The sequence below is a fragment of the Mesoplodon mirus genome (assembly GCF_964341445.2).
Source record: "Mesoplodon mirus genome assembly, chromosome: 19".
NCBI classification, from domain to species: Eukaryota; Metazoa; Chordata; class Mammalia; order Artiodactyla; family Ziphiidae; genus Mesoplodon; species Mesoplodon mirus.
This window is the reverse complement of record NC_138995.1, coordinates 40,337,208-40,353,527: the sequence shown is the minus strand read 5'-3', so window position 1 is coordinate 40,353,527 and position 16,320 is coordinate 40,337,208. Positions and strand designations below refer to the sequence as shown.

At 50.0% G+C, this 16,320-nt stretch overlaps 1 protein-coding gene across 1 annotated transcript in view; it reads right to left on the bottom strand.

Annotated features, from left to right (window-relative positions):
* Nucleotides 1-10,389: 10,389 nt before the first annotated feature.
* LOC309794320 (dynein regulatory complex subunit 4-like) overlaps nucleotides 10,390-16,320 on the bottom strand; it is an 86,153-nt gene continuing 80,222 nt past the window's right edge. The window contains exons 18-20 of the mRNA XM_082605642.1: nucleotides 14,872-14,982; nucleotides 11,859-11,935; nucleotides 10,390-10,793 (exon numbers count right to left, since the gene is read on the bottom strand). The gene's annotated coding sequence lies outside the window, so the exon portion shown is untranslated. The remainder of the gene's footprint in view (nucleotides 10,794-11,858; nucleotides 11,936-14,871; nucleotides 14,983-16,320) is intronic.

Below are 16,320 nucleotides of genomic sequence, written 5' to 3'. Positions count from 1 at the left end.
TGGGAATGCTGAGTGCGAGAGACTGCCTCTGTGCTGGACTCACAAGGCTTCTTCCCTTTATGGCAATTCTGTTTGTCTCTTACGTCGAGGAGGAATGAGTGTGCCCACAGGTATTCTGAAATGAAATAACTAACGACAGAGGACCAGGGGGATCTGGTTTCATGGTGGAACGAGCCAAAAAGCCCGCCTTCCTCAGGTCTCCTTTAGAGCTGCCAGACATTCTGCCATCATAGGCCAAAGAAGTGGGCATGGTGGCAGCACGGAAACACTTGGAATCCTAAGACACAGTAGAAGTGCGACTCGCAAGCTGGGTGGAAGGAACCTTCAAAGCACAGTGTTGTTTCATGTACGAAAGGGAACCCAAGTGTCTGAGGCTGGAAGCCTTCTGCTTGAGAGAATTTGTATCCTCCTGGGCCTGTCGGCTACTTCCCTGTTTCCGGCACTCTCAGGAAACTCTTCAGAAGGGCCCTCGGAACCCGCTTAGAGAGACCAGTTGCAAGGTGGATGCACAGAATATTAACCTAGATACCAGCCCAGTGTCCCAAGCCACGACCCTTCCCTGGAGGTTACTTAACCCACCCAGGGATTCAAGCAGGGAGTTTGCCTTGTACAACTTACACAGGAAACTGGGATGAGATGTAGGGCTAATCTACTTGCTCTCACAATACATGGCCCGGTGAGGTTCTCACAGAGCAGAATTCAAGCCCCTTCCTCCACCGCCTGTGTACACCAAAGGAACGCAGGGCAGTGGGTGTTCTCAAGCCAAGAGAGAAGTCCTCGTTCTGTGCTGCACCTGCTCTGTGGTTCAGAGTTTCTCTGACTCTCCTCCTTTGGAAACTTTTCAGAGCTGAGGCTACCCCTGGGTTGCGAAAGCAAAGAGGCGTAGAGGCCTTTCACACCGAAGGCATGGGCTTGTTTCCCAGTGAGAAAGTGTACTTCGCCCCCCAGCTGGAGGCGTGCCGCTTGACACTATTTGTTCTGCCGTGGAAAATACAAAGAGGCATACTCGATTTGGGCTCCCTGGTGAAATACTTTTGAATCGACAGCACCCTGAGTACCTCTCCTGAAGTTTGCTTCCTAGCTGGATAAACTCGGGGTTTAGAGGCTACATGAGAACAAACATGCTCAGCGTGCGGGGAAGAGCATTGGTGTCCTGCCCTCAGTGTCTGTTTCTAGCGAGCGTCACGCAAGTACTCAGACACATAGGGTTCTTACCTTTACTGTGAACTCTCCCTGTTGGCTGAAGCAGTCGTCGTGTCTGTATCGCAGCCTGGGAGGCAGGGCGTGAGGGGAGTCTGCCAAATGACCGGACTCCATTATAGCTAACTGAGAAAGTGTGGCAAGGCTCTCGGAACACACTTATAGGGAAAGGTTTCAATTCGGAATAGGAGATTTTGCTACCCAACGTCAGCAGCTCCTCTCCCACAGAGTGCTCTCGGTCGGTCCACTACTAACAGCCACAAAGGTCTGCAGCTTGTGAATGGGTCCATGGAGAGCCGGTATCATCCGTGAAAGATCCACGTGGGGCTGATCTCCAGCAATCGGGCTCCACAGCTTGAGCCTTTGGGGCAGGGCAATTCTGAGCCGATATGCCCCCCAAGGGATGCAACCAAAGTTATCTTACTCCAGGAAAGTTCATCAAGGCCTCGTGTTCTCTCCATGAAATGAACGTGAGCTTGAAACGTGATGCGTAATAGTATATTGTGGAACAGCTCACTGGTACACCTCTCTTTCTGCCTCTCACAGTCTCATGCACACGGGCTCAGTTCCGTGCAGGAATGCTGAGTGGGAGCGACAGCCTCTGTTCTGGAGACTGAAACCTTCCTCCACAAATGACATGTCTGTGTGGCTCTTACGTGGGGGAGGAATGAGGTTGCCCACAGAGGTTCTGAAATGAAAGAACTAACGACACATGGTGCTGAGGAGCTGGTGCCTCATGGAGGGAGCCAAAATGCCAGAATGCTGGAGGCCTCTTTGAAAGCGGCCGGACGCTGTGCCGTCCTAAGCCTGAGATACGGATCTTGTGACGGCATGGAAACCCTGCGAGGTTTAGGAGACATTGCAAGTGCAACTGGCAAGCTGGAAGGAAGAACCTTCAAAGCGGAGTGTGCTTTCCCGTACAAAATTGAGCCCACGTGGCTGAGGCTGGTAGCGTTTTACTTCACAGAACTGGTATCCTCGTATTCCTGTCGGTTACTCTAAAGAGACGACACTGTCAGCTACCTCTTCCAGAAAGCCTTTGGAAACAGCTTCGAGAGAAGAGCAGCGCAGTGGAGGCACAGACCATTATCCTAGACACCAGCACAGTGTCTCTAGCAGCGATCGCTCCCTGGAGGGTACTTAGGCCACACCGAGATTCCAGCAGGGATTTTTGCCTTGTAGTAGTACAACTTACTCAGGAAACAGGGCTGAGGTGGAGGGCTAATCTACGTGCGCTCACTCTGCGTGTCCCGGAAAAGGTTTCAGGGAGCAGAATTCATCACCGACCACTACCACGTGTGTGCACCGAAGAAGCCCTGGGCGGTGGGTGTCGTCAGGCCGACAGAGAAAAACTAGTTGTGTGCTGTGCCTGCTTAGTGGTCCACATGTTCTGTGACACTGTGCCTTTGGAAGATTTTCATAGCTGCTGGCACCTCTGTGCTGCGAGCACCAAGAGGCCTAGAGGCCTTTCACACTGAAGGAAGGGCTTGTATCTCATGGAGAAAATATGTACTTCGCCCACCAGATGGAGGCGCACGGTTGACACCCTTTGTTCTGCGAGTTTAAAATACAAGTAGGTGTACTCGACTGGGGCTGCCTGGTGAAACAATGTGTAGTCCGCATCAACCTGAGTAGACTTCCTGAAGTCTGACTTGTAGCTGGGTAAACTCGGGCTTCAGAGGCTAGATGAGACCAAACATGTTAGCTTTTGGCAAAAGCCTTTGACCAAAGGCCAATATGCTTGTGCTGGTTGTGGCGAGGGTTAGGCAAGAACTTTTACACACTGGGTTTTTACTTTACGGGAAGCTGTCCCATTTGGCTGAAGCAGGCAGCGTGTCGGTATCACAGCCAGTGAAGCAGGCCGTTGGGGGAGTGTGCCACCTGACAGGCCCCCACTATCGCTAACCGAGAAAATGCATCCAGGCCTTTGAAACCCACTTAAAATTAAAGATTTCTCCTCGGATTAGAAGACTTTGCTACTGGACTTCATCCGCTCCTCTGTGAAGACTAGTGAAAACCACCACTGTCCCCAGCTTTTGAACGGCTGTTTTCCGAGTCGGTTTCATCCATGGTAGTGCCAAGAGGGCTGATCTCAACCAATCGGGATGCACACAGTGAGTCTTTGCAGTAGGGCAATCCTGAGCCAGTGTGCCACCTAAGGAATGAAAGCAAAGTTTCCTTACCACAAGAAAGCACACCGAGGCCTGGTGTTTTCTCTGGGAAATTTACGTGGGCTTCAAGGGTGATGCCTATACTACCTTGTGGAAAAGCTCAGAGTTATGGTTGTCTTTCTCCCTCTCTCGGTCTCATACCCTGGGCTTAGCTGTGTGGGAATGCTGAGTGGGAGAGACTGCCTCTGTGCTGGACTCACAAGGCTTCTTCCCTTTATGGCAATTCTGTTTGTCTCATACATCGAGGAGGAATGAGTGTGCCCACAGGTATTCTGAAATGAAATAAACAACGACAGAGGATCCGGGGGAGCTGGTTTCTCGGCGAAAGGAGACAAATAGCCCGCCTTTTTTTTTTTTTTTTTTGTGGTACTTGGGCCTCTCACTGTTGTGGCCTCTCCCGTTGTGGAGCATAGTCTCCGGATGCACAGGCTCAGCGGCCATGGCTCACGGGCCCAGCCGCTCCACGGCATGTGGGATCTTCCCGGACTGGGACACGAACCCGTGTCCCCTGCATCGGCAGGCAGACTCTCAACCACTGCGCCACCAGGGAAGCCCAAGCCCGCCTTCTTAAGGTCTCCTTTAGAGCTGCCAGACACGCTGCCATCCTAGGCCTAAGAAGTGGGCATGGTGAAGGCACGGAAACACTTGGAATCCTAAGACACTGTGGAAGTGCGACTCACAAGCTGGGTGGAAGGAACCTTCAAAGCACCGTGTTGTTTCATGTACAAAAGAGAACCCAAGTGTCTGAGGCTTGTAACCTTTTGCTTGAGAGAACTGGTATCCTCGTGGTCCTGCCAGCTACTTCCCTGTTTCCGACACTCTCAGGAAACTCTTCAGAAGGACCTTCGGAACCCGCTTACAGAGACCAGCTGCGAGGTGCATGCACAGAACATTAACCTAGATACCAGCCCTGTGTCCCAAGCAACGATTCTTCCCTGGAGGTTACTTAACCCACCCAGGGATTCAAGCAGGGAGTTTGTCTTGTACAACTTACACAGGAAGCTGGGATGAGATGTAGGGCTAATTTACTTGTGCTCACACTATGGGGCCCAGAGAAGTTCTCACGGAACAGAATTCAACCCCCTTCCTCCACCACGTGAGTACACCAAAGGAGCTCTGGGTAGTGGGTGTTGTCAGGCCAATAGAGAAGTCCTTGTTCAGTGCTGCACCTGCTCTGTGCTTCAAAGGTTCTCTGACTCTCCTCCTTTGGAAGCTTTTCAGAGCTGAGGCTACCCATGGGCTGCGAAACAAAGAGACGTAGAAGCCTTTCACACCGAAGTCATGGGCTTCTTTTCCATGGAGAAAGTGTACGTCGCCCCCCAGCTGGAGGCTTGCCGCTTGACACCATTTGTTCTGCCTGTGGAACATACAAAGTGGCATACTGTATTTGGGCTGCCTGGAGAAATAAGTTTGTATCGGCAGCACCCTGAGTACCTTTCCTGAAGTTTGCTTCCTAGGTGGATTAACTCGGGGTTCAGAGGCTACATGAGAACAAATTTGCTCAGCGAGAGGGGAAGAGCCTTGGTGCCCTGCGCTCAGTGTTTGTGCTTCTGGCGAGCGTCATGCAAGTACTTTGACACATAGGGTTCTTATCTTTACTGTGAGCTGTCCCTGTTGGCTGAAGCAGTCGGCCTGTCTGTTTTGCTGTCGGGTGGCACGGCGTTAGGGGAGTCTGCCAACTGACTGGCCTCCATTATAGCTAACTGACAAACTGCGTCAAGGCTTTCGGAACACACTTCCAGGGAGAGGATTCAATTCGGAAGAGGGGAATTTGCTAAGAAACATCAGCAGCTCCTCTCCCTCAGAGTGCTCTCGGTGTGTCGACTACTAACAGGCACCACGGTCTGCAGCTTGTGAACGGTTCCATGGCGAGCCGGTTTCACCCCCACAAACGTTTCCCCACTTCTGCTGGGCTGTCTGGTGGGAGAGGTGTCCATCATGGCTCTGAGATTACCCGTCATCCCCACTAGGCTGCCGGCTCCTTGGTTCCCTGACAATGAGCACCTCAGCAGGCCAGGTGACACGGCAGGAAACCCTGGAACTGCTCACCTCAGTACGGGGCTAGCAACACACTGCCACTGCCTGATCACAGAGAGCAGAGAAGGGCTCCCCAGCTGGGACACAAACTCTTCACAAACACTTCCTGAGCCATCGCATGATCCCTGTGGGACTTGAGGGAAGGAGGGACCGAGGCACATATTGTTTCCTAAGCAGGATGGTGTGGGCTCAGCCATGTCCCCCACAAATTCACATGCTGAATCTCTACTACCCAGGACCCCAGGATGTGGCTGTATGGGAGACGGGGTTTTTAAAGAGGAGATCAAGGTAAAAACGAGGTCACTAGTGTGGATCCTAATCCAATAGAACTGATGTCCTACAAGAAGGGATTAAGACACAGATAGGCAGAGGGCTAGACCATGTGAGGACATGGGGAGAAGATGGCTGTCTACATGCCAAGGAGAGAGGCCTCAAAGAAACACCTTGATCTCAGACAGTGTCCAGGACTGGGAGATGTCTGTTTTTCAAGCTGCCGTGTCTGTGGTATTTGTTACAGCGGCCCCGAACAGACTCACACACAGGGTAACTCAGGGCTCAGACTGGACAGAGCCCACGCTCCATTCCCCTGTACATGAGTTACAGGAGCCTCAGGAACTGAGGAGGGGGTCCCTGAGGGGAGGCACAAGATAGAAGATGCTAGGTATTAACATGACTGCACTCACGTTAAACGTGCCTGAAGGCCATTCACACGAGATGGTTTTGTCCTGTAGGTACATTGGCACCTTCAGTCTGAACTGCAGATCTTTGGCTTCACCACCTCCACTGAGGGCATTAGCTTCACCTGCTGTGGACCGTCTCCTATAGCATTTCCAGAACCACAAAGCATCGAAGCTTCACAGGCCCCAGAGTCTGTGCGCTACCATCCAGGTGACCCTCACAGCAGAGCCGCACAGCTGCCCATCAGAACCCATTTCCCTTTTTCCTGTTCACGGCTACCCTGCACCTCCCAGCCTTCCCATTCCTTGCAGCTGGGACCCAGTGTCTCGTGTTACCAAGGGGAAGGGGTGGAGGTGGTGAGGGGCTTGGCCAGCCTGCATCCTAGGATGGAGGGCATCATGCCCCTGTGGTCACCCCACCCTGCTGGCTAGAGCCCTCACCTGGAAGCAGAGAGGAGAAACAATGGTGACAGAGACTGTGCCCCAACACCCAACTTCCCTGGACTCTTACAAGAAGGGGACAGAGACATCTTCAGCTTCAGCCCATTTTTGGGAGACACTTTGCTCCAGCAACAAACCTTTGCTCTAAAAGCCAAGGTGCTTTACAAACCCCTCCCCGGCTGTCACAGAAAGTCAGGCTTAATCTGTTCACACTCTGCAAACCCCAGCTCACGCTGAGACCACCACTCAGGTGACGGTGCTTCAGAGCAGCCCCTTTAAAAGATCCCTGGAGTTCAGCTCTCCCAGCCCTGCCTTCAGTTTAAGAGAGAAGTTTCTCGGACAACCTTGAAAAACCTGCTCAGTTTCCTTGACAACCAAGCTTCGCAATCTCCCAAACTCTTCTCCTTCAAACATTCCTATTCTAGGCTTGCTGTGTCTAAAGTGACAGTGCTGTCATCACGTACCAGAAAGCGATTCCTCCAAGCCCGTAGTTATTGGTTACATGATGCTATTGATGATGAAATCCCAGAGGAGCCAGCTTTGCAAGGTAGCCACTTCTGGACTTGGCACTGGGTCCCTTTCCACGGACAGAGTGGAGTGGCTGTTTCCACGGGCCCTATGGTGGAAGAGCTCACTTTCTGATGAAGCCAGGCCTTGATCCTTTCCTGGTGATTCTAGGGTCCTCATCGTCACCAGACCCCCACCCACATGGCTGTTGTCTGTGCCAGTCTATATGAGACCTTGATAATCTCCTAAAATTAGGGTTATTTTATACACAGATAATGGGTTGAATGGTGGCTCCAAAAGATGTGTCCCCCCAGAACACGTAAACAGGACCATATCTGGGAAAAGAGTCTTCGTACATGTAGTTAAGGATCTCGAGGTGAGGTCATCTTGGGTTAGGGTGGCCCCCAATCTAATGACAGCATCCTTGTAAGAGACAAGAGGAGAGATCCAGACACAGGAGAAGCCACGTGAAGACAGAGACAGGAGGGATACAGCTGCAAGCCTGGGGAAGCCTGGAGCCCCCAGAATCTGGAAAAGGCAGGGAGAACCATATCCTGGAGCCTCTGGAGGGACTTCAGTCATACAACACCCTGATCTCAGATGTCTGATCTCCAGGACTGGGGGAGGATGAATTCCTGTGGTTTTAAACCATGCAGCTTGTAGTCATTTGTTAGAGAAGCCACAGAACGGTCACACAGACCCTGCTCTGTAGGATCCTGGAGATGTGGATCTCACTAAAGGCAGACAGAGGCTGGATTATGGAACACTTAGAGCCAGCATTGGCCCCCAGAAATCCTAAAGCAGTGGCTGGACACCAGACTGTTGAGGGGTCAAGTCAGAAGCCCTAAGGGTGCTGTCTGCACATGGCCTCTCCAGGTTCTTAAACCTGTCCATGTGGGGAGTAAGTATTTCAATCCCGATTCAGGACCTTTAACATTACCATTCACATTGCTAATTAAGAGCCCACCAGTGGAGATTGGTTCAAGATGGCAGTGTAGAAGGACGTTCGCTCACTCCCTCTTGCGAGAACACCAGAATCACAACTAACTGCTGAACAATCATTGACAGGAAGACACTGGAACCCACCAGAAAAGATACCCCACATCCAAAGACAAAGGAGAAGCTGCAATGAGACGGTAGGAGGGGCACAATCACAATCAAATCAAATCCCATAACTGCTGGGTGGGTGACTCACAAACTGGAGAACACTTATACCACAGAAGTCCACCCACTGGAGTGAAGGTTCTGAGCCCCACGTCAGGTTTCCCAACCTGGGGGTCCAGCAATGGGAGGAGGAATTCCTAGAGAACCAGACTTTGAAGCCTAGTGGGATTTGACTGCAGGACTTCGACAGGACTGGGGTAGATAGAGACTCCACTCTTAGAGGGCACATACAAAGTAGAGTGAGCACTGGTACCCAGGGGAAGGAGCAGTGACCACAGGGGAGACTGAACCAGACCTACCTGCTAGTGTTGGAGGGTCTCCTGCAGAGGCGGGGGTGGCTGTGGCTCACCACGGGGACAAGGACACTGGCAGCAGAAGTTCTGGGAAGTACTCCTTGGTGTGAGCCCTCCCAGAGTCTGCCATTAGCCCCACCAAAGAGCCAGGTAGGCTCCAGTGCTGGGTTGCCTCAGGTCAAACTAACAACAGGGAGGGAACCCAGCCCCACACAGCAGCAGACAAGTGGATTAAAGTTTTACTAAGCTCTGCCCACCTGAGCAACACCCAGCTCTACCCACCACCAGTCCCTCTCATCAGAAAGCTTGCACAAGCCTCTTAGATAGCCTCATCCACCAGAGGGCAGACAGCAGAAGCAAGAAGAACTACAATTCTGCAGCCTGTGGAATGAAAACCACATTCACAGAAAGATACACAAAATGAAAAGGCACCGGATTTTGTACCAGATGAAGGGACAAGATAAAACGCCAGAAAAACAACTATATGAGGTGCAGATAAGCAACCTTCCAGAAAAAGAATACAGAATTATGATAGTGAAGATGATCCAGGACCTTGGAAAAAGAATGAGGGCAAAGAAATGCAAGAAATGTTTAACAAAGACCTAGAAGAATTAAAGAACAAGCACCTAGAAGAATTAAAGAACAAACAAACAGAGATGAACAATACGATAACTGAAATGAAAACTACACTAGAAGGAATCAATAGCAGAATAACTGAGGCAGGAGAACAGATAAGTGACCTGGAAAACAGAATGGTGGAATTCACTGCCACAGAACAGAATAAAGAAAAAAGAATGAAAAGAAATGAAGACAGCCTAAGAGACCTCTGGGACTACATTAAACACAACAACATTCGCATTATAGGGGTCCCAGAAGGAGAAGAGAGGGAGAAAGGACCAGAGAAAATATGTGAAGAGATTATAGTCGAAAACTTCCCTAACATGGGAAAGGAAATAGCCACCCAAGTCCAGGAAGCACAGACAGTCCCATACAGGATAAACCCAAGGAGAAACACGCCAAGACACATAGTAATCAAATTGGCAAAAATTAAAGACAAAGAAAAATTATTGAAAGCAGCAAGGGAAAAACGACAAATAACATACAAGGGAACTCCCATAAGGTTAACAGCTGATTTCTCAGCAGAAACTCTACAAGCCAGAGGGAGTGCCATGATGTATTTAAAGTGATGAAAGGGAAGAACCTACAACTAAGAGTGCTCTACCCGGCAAGGATCTCATTCAGATTCAATGGAGAAATCAAAAGCTTTATAGACAAGGAAAAGCTAAGAGAATTCAGCACCACCAAACCAGCTCTACAACAAATGCTAAAGGAACTTCTCTAAGTGGGAAACACAAGAGAAGAAAAGGACCTACAAAAACAAACCCATAACAATTAAGAAAATGGTAATAGGAATATGCATATTGATAATTACCTTAAACATGAATGGGTTAAATGCTCCAACCAAAAGACACAGGCTCACTGAATGGATACAAAAACAAGACCCATATATATGCTGTCTACAAGAGACCCACTTCACACCTAGGGACACATACAGACTGAAAGTGAGGGGATGGAAAAGGATATTCCATGCAAATGAAAATCAAAAGAAAGCTGGAGTAGCAATACTCATACCAGATAAAAGAGACTTTAGAGTAAAGAATGTTACAAGAGACAAGGAAGGACACTACATAATGATCAAGGGATCAATCCAAGAAGAAGACATAACAATTATAAATATATATGCACCCAACATAGGAGCACCTCAATACATAAGGCAACTGCTAACAGCTATAAAAGGGGAAATCGACAGTAACACAATAATAGCGGGGGACTTTAACGCCTCATTTACACCAATAGAGACCATCCAGACAGAAAATTAGTAAGGAAACACAAGCTTTAAATGACACAATAGACCAGAGAGATTTAATTGATATTTATAGGACATTCCATCCAAAAACAGCAGATTACACTTTCTTCTCAAGTGCTCATGGAACATTCTCCAGGATAGATCACATCTTGGGTCACAAATCAAGCCTCAGTAAATTTAAGAAAATTGAAATCATATCAAGCATCTTTTCTGACCACAACGCTATGAGATTAGAAATCAATTGCGGGGGGCTTCCCTGGTGGCAGAGTGGTTGAGAGTCCACCTGCCGATGCAGGGGACGCGGGTCCGTGCCCTGGTCCAGGAGGATCCCACATGCTGCAAAGCGGCTAGGCCCGTGAGCCATGGCTGCTGAGCCTGCGCGTCCAGAGCCTGTGCTCTGCAATGGGAGAGGCCACAACAGTGAGAGGCCCGCGTACTGCAAAAAAAAAAAAAGACACATTCACCACAATGTTCACTGAAGCACTATTTACAATAGCCAGGTCATGGAAGCAACCTAAATGCCCACAGGCGAATGGATAAAGATGTGGTACATATATGCAATGGAATATTACTCAGCCATAAAAAGAAACCAAATTGGGTCATTTGTAGAGACATGGATGGATCCAGAGACTGTCATACAGAATTAAGTAAGTCAAAGAGAAAACCAAATATGGTATATTAACGCATATATGTGGAACCTAGAAATGTGGTACAGATGAACCGGTGTGCAGGGCAGAAGTTGAGACACAGATGTAGAGAACAAACGTATAGACACCAAGGGGGGAAAGTGGTGGGGGAGGAGGGTTGGGATGAATTGGGAGATTGGGATTGACATGTATACACTAATATGTATAAAATAGATAACTAATAAGAACCTGCTGTATAAAAAAATTGAATTGAATTTAAATTTTTTTTAAATAAATAACATTTTTTTAAAAACACAGAAAAAAAAGTTCTTCCCTTCCCATAGGCATATTTATATGAATGAATTATTTCCATGCTTATATCTATAAATACAAAAAAGAGGAATAAAACCTACCTTGAACCAAAAAAGAAAAAAAAACACCCCAGAACTTACCAGTTATACAGAGGAAAACCCTATCAGGGCACTTGCTCCAGTGGTAAACAATTCTGAAGTTGGTCAGAGGTGGTGAACCGTCTCCCATGCAGCCAGCAGCGCCCCCCACCCTGCAAGGAGCGTCCTCATTGCAAAGCTGGGGGACCGTGCCGAGGCGTCTGTGAGTAAACGTGAGCTGAGCCCCAGGCCAGCTGCTGCTGAACTGTTCCCACCCTTCCCAGGTAAAACACCTGAATATGTACAAGGACTTGAAAGCCTAGAGGAAGGGCTGTGGAGCCACACCAGTGACAGCACGCAGGCCGACTTGGTGCCTGCAGGCCAGCCAGGATGGTCCTGACCCCAGACGCTCTTCTGGAAGCTTTCCATTTCCCTGCCTGAGATACCCCTCCTGTCCCGGCCCCCACTGCTTTTTTCCTTCCTCACCTCTGCCCGGGGAGAAATTCCAGCGGCAGGTATGGGTGACACATCCTCTTCTTTAGCAGGTGGCAGCCTGGCAACTCCTGCAGAAAGTCCAGCAGAGCCCCACTCACACCGGGCCACCCACAAAGCCATGGCCCCTCACTCCCTCCCACCAGCCCAGCCCTGACACTGCTGACGGGGCAGAGAATATGGCGTCAGGCACAGCTGCAGGGGCTCTTGCTGCCTGGAGTGGTGTTTAGATTGACCTCAACCCAGGCACACCTGGGGAGAGCTGGCAGGCAGGGTCAGGCTGCCCAGGTCAGCCAATCCTCGTCCTTCAGGGGCTCATAGTTGCAGAAAACGGGCCTTGCTGCACCAGTCAGGTCCAAGGAACAGGTGTGGGCTCCTGAGAGTCAGCACAGACAAGGGGCTGCAGCCCTGGCTTGTTTTCTAAACATTTTATCTGGTCCATGAGTGGGAGACAACTTCAAGAAGACCCTCTCCTAATGAGAAGAACCCAGGAGTCAGGGAGAGGAGGGGTGGTGGGTGGAGACAGAGGCCTGGTGCCCCGGCTGCAGTGGAAGCCTCTGGAAGACCAGGTGGAGGGAGGCCGCGCAGAGTGAAGCCCAGGGTCACAGACCTGTTGGAGCTGCTGTTTTTTAGTTCAAGTCCTGCTCTGAGGTGCTCTGGGTCAGCTCTGAGCGACAGGTGAGCTGGGGGTGCTCTGCAATGAGGGCTATGTGCACGGTTCCTGTGTGCCCAGCCCTGCCGGTGGTGCCTGCCCAGGTGAGCTCCAAATCCTGGGAGGGGCCTGACCACGAGAGCCCCGTGGGCTGCTGGGTACCTGCCCAGGTGAGCTCCATATCCTGGGAGGGGCCTGACCACGAAAGCCCCGTGGGCTGCTGGGTACCTGGTAAAGGACCTCAGGACAGTCAGTGAAGCCACTGAGGATATACATCCAGTAGTCCCTAATTCCTACACCCTGCTGGTCATTCTACCATCCACCAGGACATGGTATTCTGTATTAGACTTCAATGATGCCTTCTTCTGTATTCCATTAGTCCCAGAGTCACAAGAAATTTTGGCTTGTGAGTGGCAGGACACAACATACAACAAAATCAATACTGCTGGGCCGTCCTGCCTCAAGGGTTCAAAAATTCCCACACCATCTTTGGGGAAACGTTAGCTAAAGACCTAAAAGTTCTACCTCTGGAAAAGGGAACCCTCCTTCAATATGCAGACGACATTCTGATCGCCAGCCCTACTAAGGAGGCCTCTGAACTACCTAGTCAAGAAAGGATAGAAGGTGTCCAAGAAAAAGGCTCAAATATCACAGACTAAGGTGACCTGCCTGGGCTTCATTCTCACAGAAGGTCAAAGAAGCCCATCCCAGGAAAGGGAAGAAGCCATTTGCAGCCTTACCCCTTCTAAAACTAGAAGACAGCTTAGGGGTTCCTGGGGAGGCCGGGGTTTGCTGCATCTGGATCCCTAACTACAGTCTAATAGCTGGGCCTCTATATGACATACTGAAAGGAAAAGATGATGATCCTTTTGAATAGAATCCAGAAGTGGCCTTTCAAGATCTAAAAGAGCAGTTAATTCAGGCCCTTGCCCTGGAACTCCCTAATTTAGCTAAACCCTTTGACCTTTACATTCCCGGCAGAAGGTGAATCGCCCTTGGAGTATTAGTGCAAAAACTGGGACCACTTGAAATGGAACAACTCAAGTATGCCCTCCAGGTAGGAGAAACCTCAGTAACCAAGGGCTGGACCCGCCACCCCATCTGGCCAGGATATTGGGAGTATCTAAAAACCTGGAAATCAGCAGCCTGCAAGGCCAGCTCCCTCCTAAGGGAAAAGGACCCCACGTGGTGATCCTAACCACCCACCATGCCCTGAAGTTGCAGGGGTCGCTCCGTGGACACACTGACCTCGAGTGAGGAGGCCCTCCAACTCCAACCTCCAGAGAGACAACCGGGGGCAACGGGCCCCCATGACGACTCGTGTGACCATCACTTGACCTGGAGTTTCTCTCAGAAAACAACAAGAGTGTGCCCCGAAAGAGCAGACTACTGCTTGCAGGACTTACTGCACGCAGAGGGGAGCTAATAAGCTTGGCGGGGGAACCGTATATCACGCTGTCACCATAGAAAAGCCTACAGACACACGGTGACGGCGGCCAATGAGACCGGCTGGACTCCTGGCTACTTCAAAAGGCCGTTGAATCAGTGGCCGTCATGGTCCTGGATCACCACCGGCCCTGGACTGTCTGGGAGTTGACCAGGAAGGGCTCTGACACCTGGTGCTGTTTGTACGTTAATTCAGGGGCCTAATTAAAGAAAGCGCAGACTACTGGTCAGAGCATCTAGGCTGGCAGAAACCGTCAGCCTAAGGTCGCCGAGCAAATGTGGGACGGGGTAAAACCTGCCCCCCCAGCGTCTCTGCGCATCTCTTTCCTGGACCCTTAAAGGTCATTAGAATCTATAACACTTCCAATGCTGGTGCTCAGGCGGACGAGCAGTGAGGCAGGAGGCCTGGGGACAATCAACCTCACCTGGAGGCTGCTGGGGAGAAGTTCTGCCCCTCCCCCCGGGTATGAGGACTCCCAACTCAGCACGAAGCAGTTACAGAAGAGGGGTCTGCACCCTCAGCACCCCAAGAATGAGGAACGGGACAAAAGGCAGAGGAGGGGTTTGTCACCGGCAAAGCCCATGAAAAATTCCTGGCAGATAAAAATAGAATCTGGGCAACAAAATAAAGTCTAACCTTTTTTTCCTTTGTGCTTTGTCTAATTTCACGTGCTCCTAGGGTTCCGCTTGCAGAGGTCCCACACCCGGCACTTCAGACCAGATTTCCTAGTGCAGAGTGGCTGGGTCGACACCTCAGCTCACCGGGCCCCGTGCAGACTCCGCGACATAGAGCCTGAGCTGCAGCCAACCCGGCCCTCGAGAGCTCCGCCCCCTCCCTCCCGCTGAGGCTGCCGGGGATCCCTACACAGCAGCCCCGCCCACAGCCCGCGGGGGAGTGCACGCTCTCACCTGTCCATTCTCTGATCAAAATATAAAGTTTTCCTTTGCTTCTGAACCAAACTCAGTCTCGTTCTGTTGGCTCCAATGACACTGGGCAGTGGACCCTCGTTGGGGCCCATTCTGGAGGATCAGTAACAGAATTTGAGAACATTGTAACTTCAGTGAACAGATGTGTGAACCAAACTGTAATGAACGTAGAGCAGTGTATAACGCTTGTGTAAAATAAGATGTTTCTAACACTTCCATTTGATATTTCCATCACTTGATTATAAGCAAGTTCAGTGGAGGGTTTTTGTCTTATTTGTCAGGTCAAGTTTAGAGAAATTAAGTGATTTTTTTCCAAGGATGTACAACTAATAATCTTGGCTGAAGCTTCAATCTTCTTTTGAATGCTTTTCCATTGAAAATGATACCTCTCTTTCAGCTCCCCCATTTCTGAGGAATATAAAATCTTATAATTTATTGTTACCAAAGGGGAAAGGCAGGGGGAGGGATAAATTAAGAGTTTGGGATTAACACATACACACTGCTATGTATAAAATAGATCATCAACGAGGACCTACTGTATAGCACAGGGAACTACACTCAATATTTTGTAATAACCTATAAGGGAAAAGAATCTGAAAAAGAATAGATATCTATATCTACATCATCTATCAACGCCAGATAAAATGTAACTTAAGGGAGGCCGATGGTGACCGCTTCTGACCCTCAAGACTTCAATCATCTAAAGCTTGGACTCTGCCTACTGCCCAAGGCCCTCCATGAACTGCATATACCCATAGCTTAAAACTTCCCAGTTTGGGAGTTTGGGGAGACACTGTTTTGACAAGATCCCTGGTGTTCTCCTTACTTGCTGCAAGTAATAAATCCCTCCTTCTCCCAATCTCTGGCTGGGTTGTGTCTTTTGGCTCGACACCCACCAAGAGGCAAACCCAGTTTTCTGGTAACATCTCTCCATCCAGACCCCCAACCAGCACTCGTGGTCCCACCTTGACAATAATTCTACAGTCAGTTGTCTTGCTTCCAGTACATGGAAATCATGTTATGTTTCTGTGACCAAAGCTAGGTAAGGGGCAGAAACACTCTCCCCATTTTATCTTGTGAAGCCCCCTCTGCAGATCCATTGTCCTCGAATTTGATGCCTCTTTTTTTTATTTTTTTTTTTTGCGGTACGCGGGCCTCTCACTGTTGTGGCCTCTCCCGTTGTGGAGCACAGGCTCCGGATGCGCAGGCTCAGCGGCCATGGCTCACGGGCCCAGCCGCTCCGCGGCATATGGGATCCTCCCAGACTGGGGCACGAACCCGTATCCCCTGCATCGGCAGGCGGACTCTCAACCACTGCGCCACCAGGGAGGCCCGATGCCTCATTTTAATGGAAAACACTTGCAGGGCTTTTTGGTTTTATTTATATCTCATTTCTGAAGCCTTTTTAGACCTACATTGCTTAAACATACA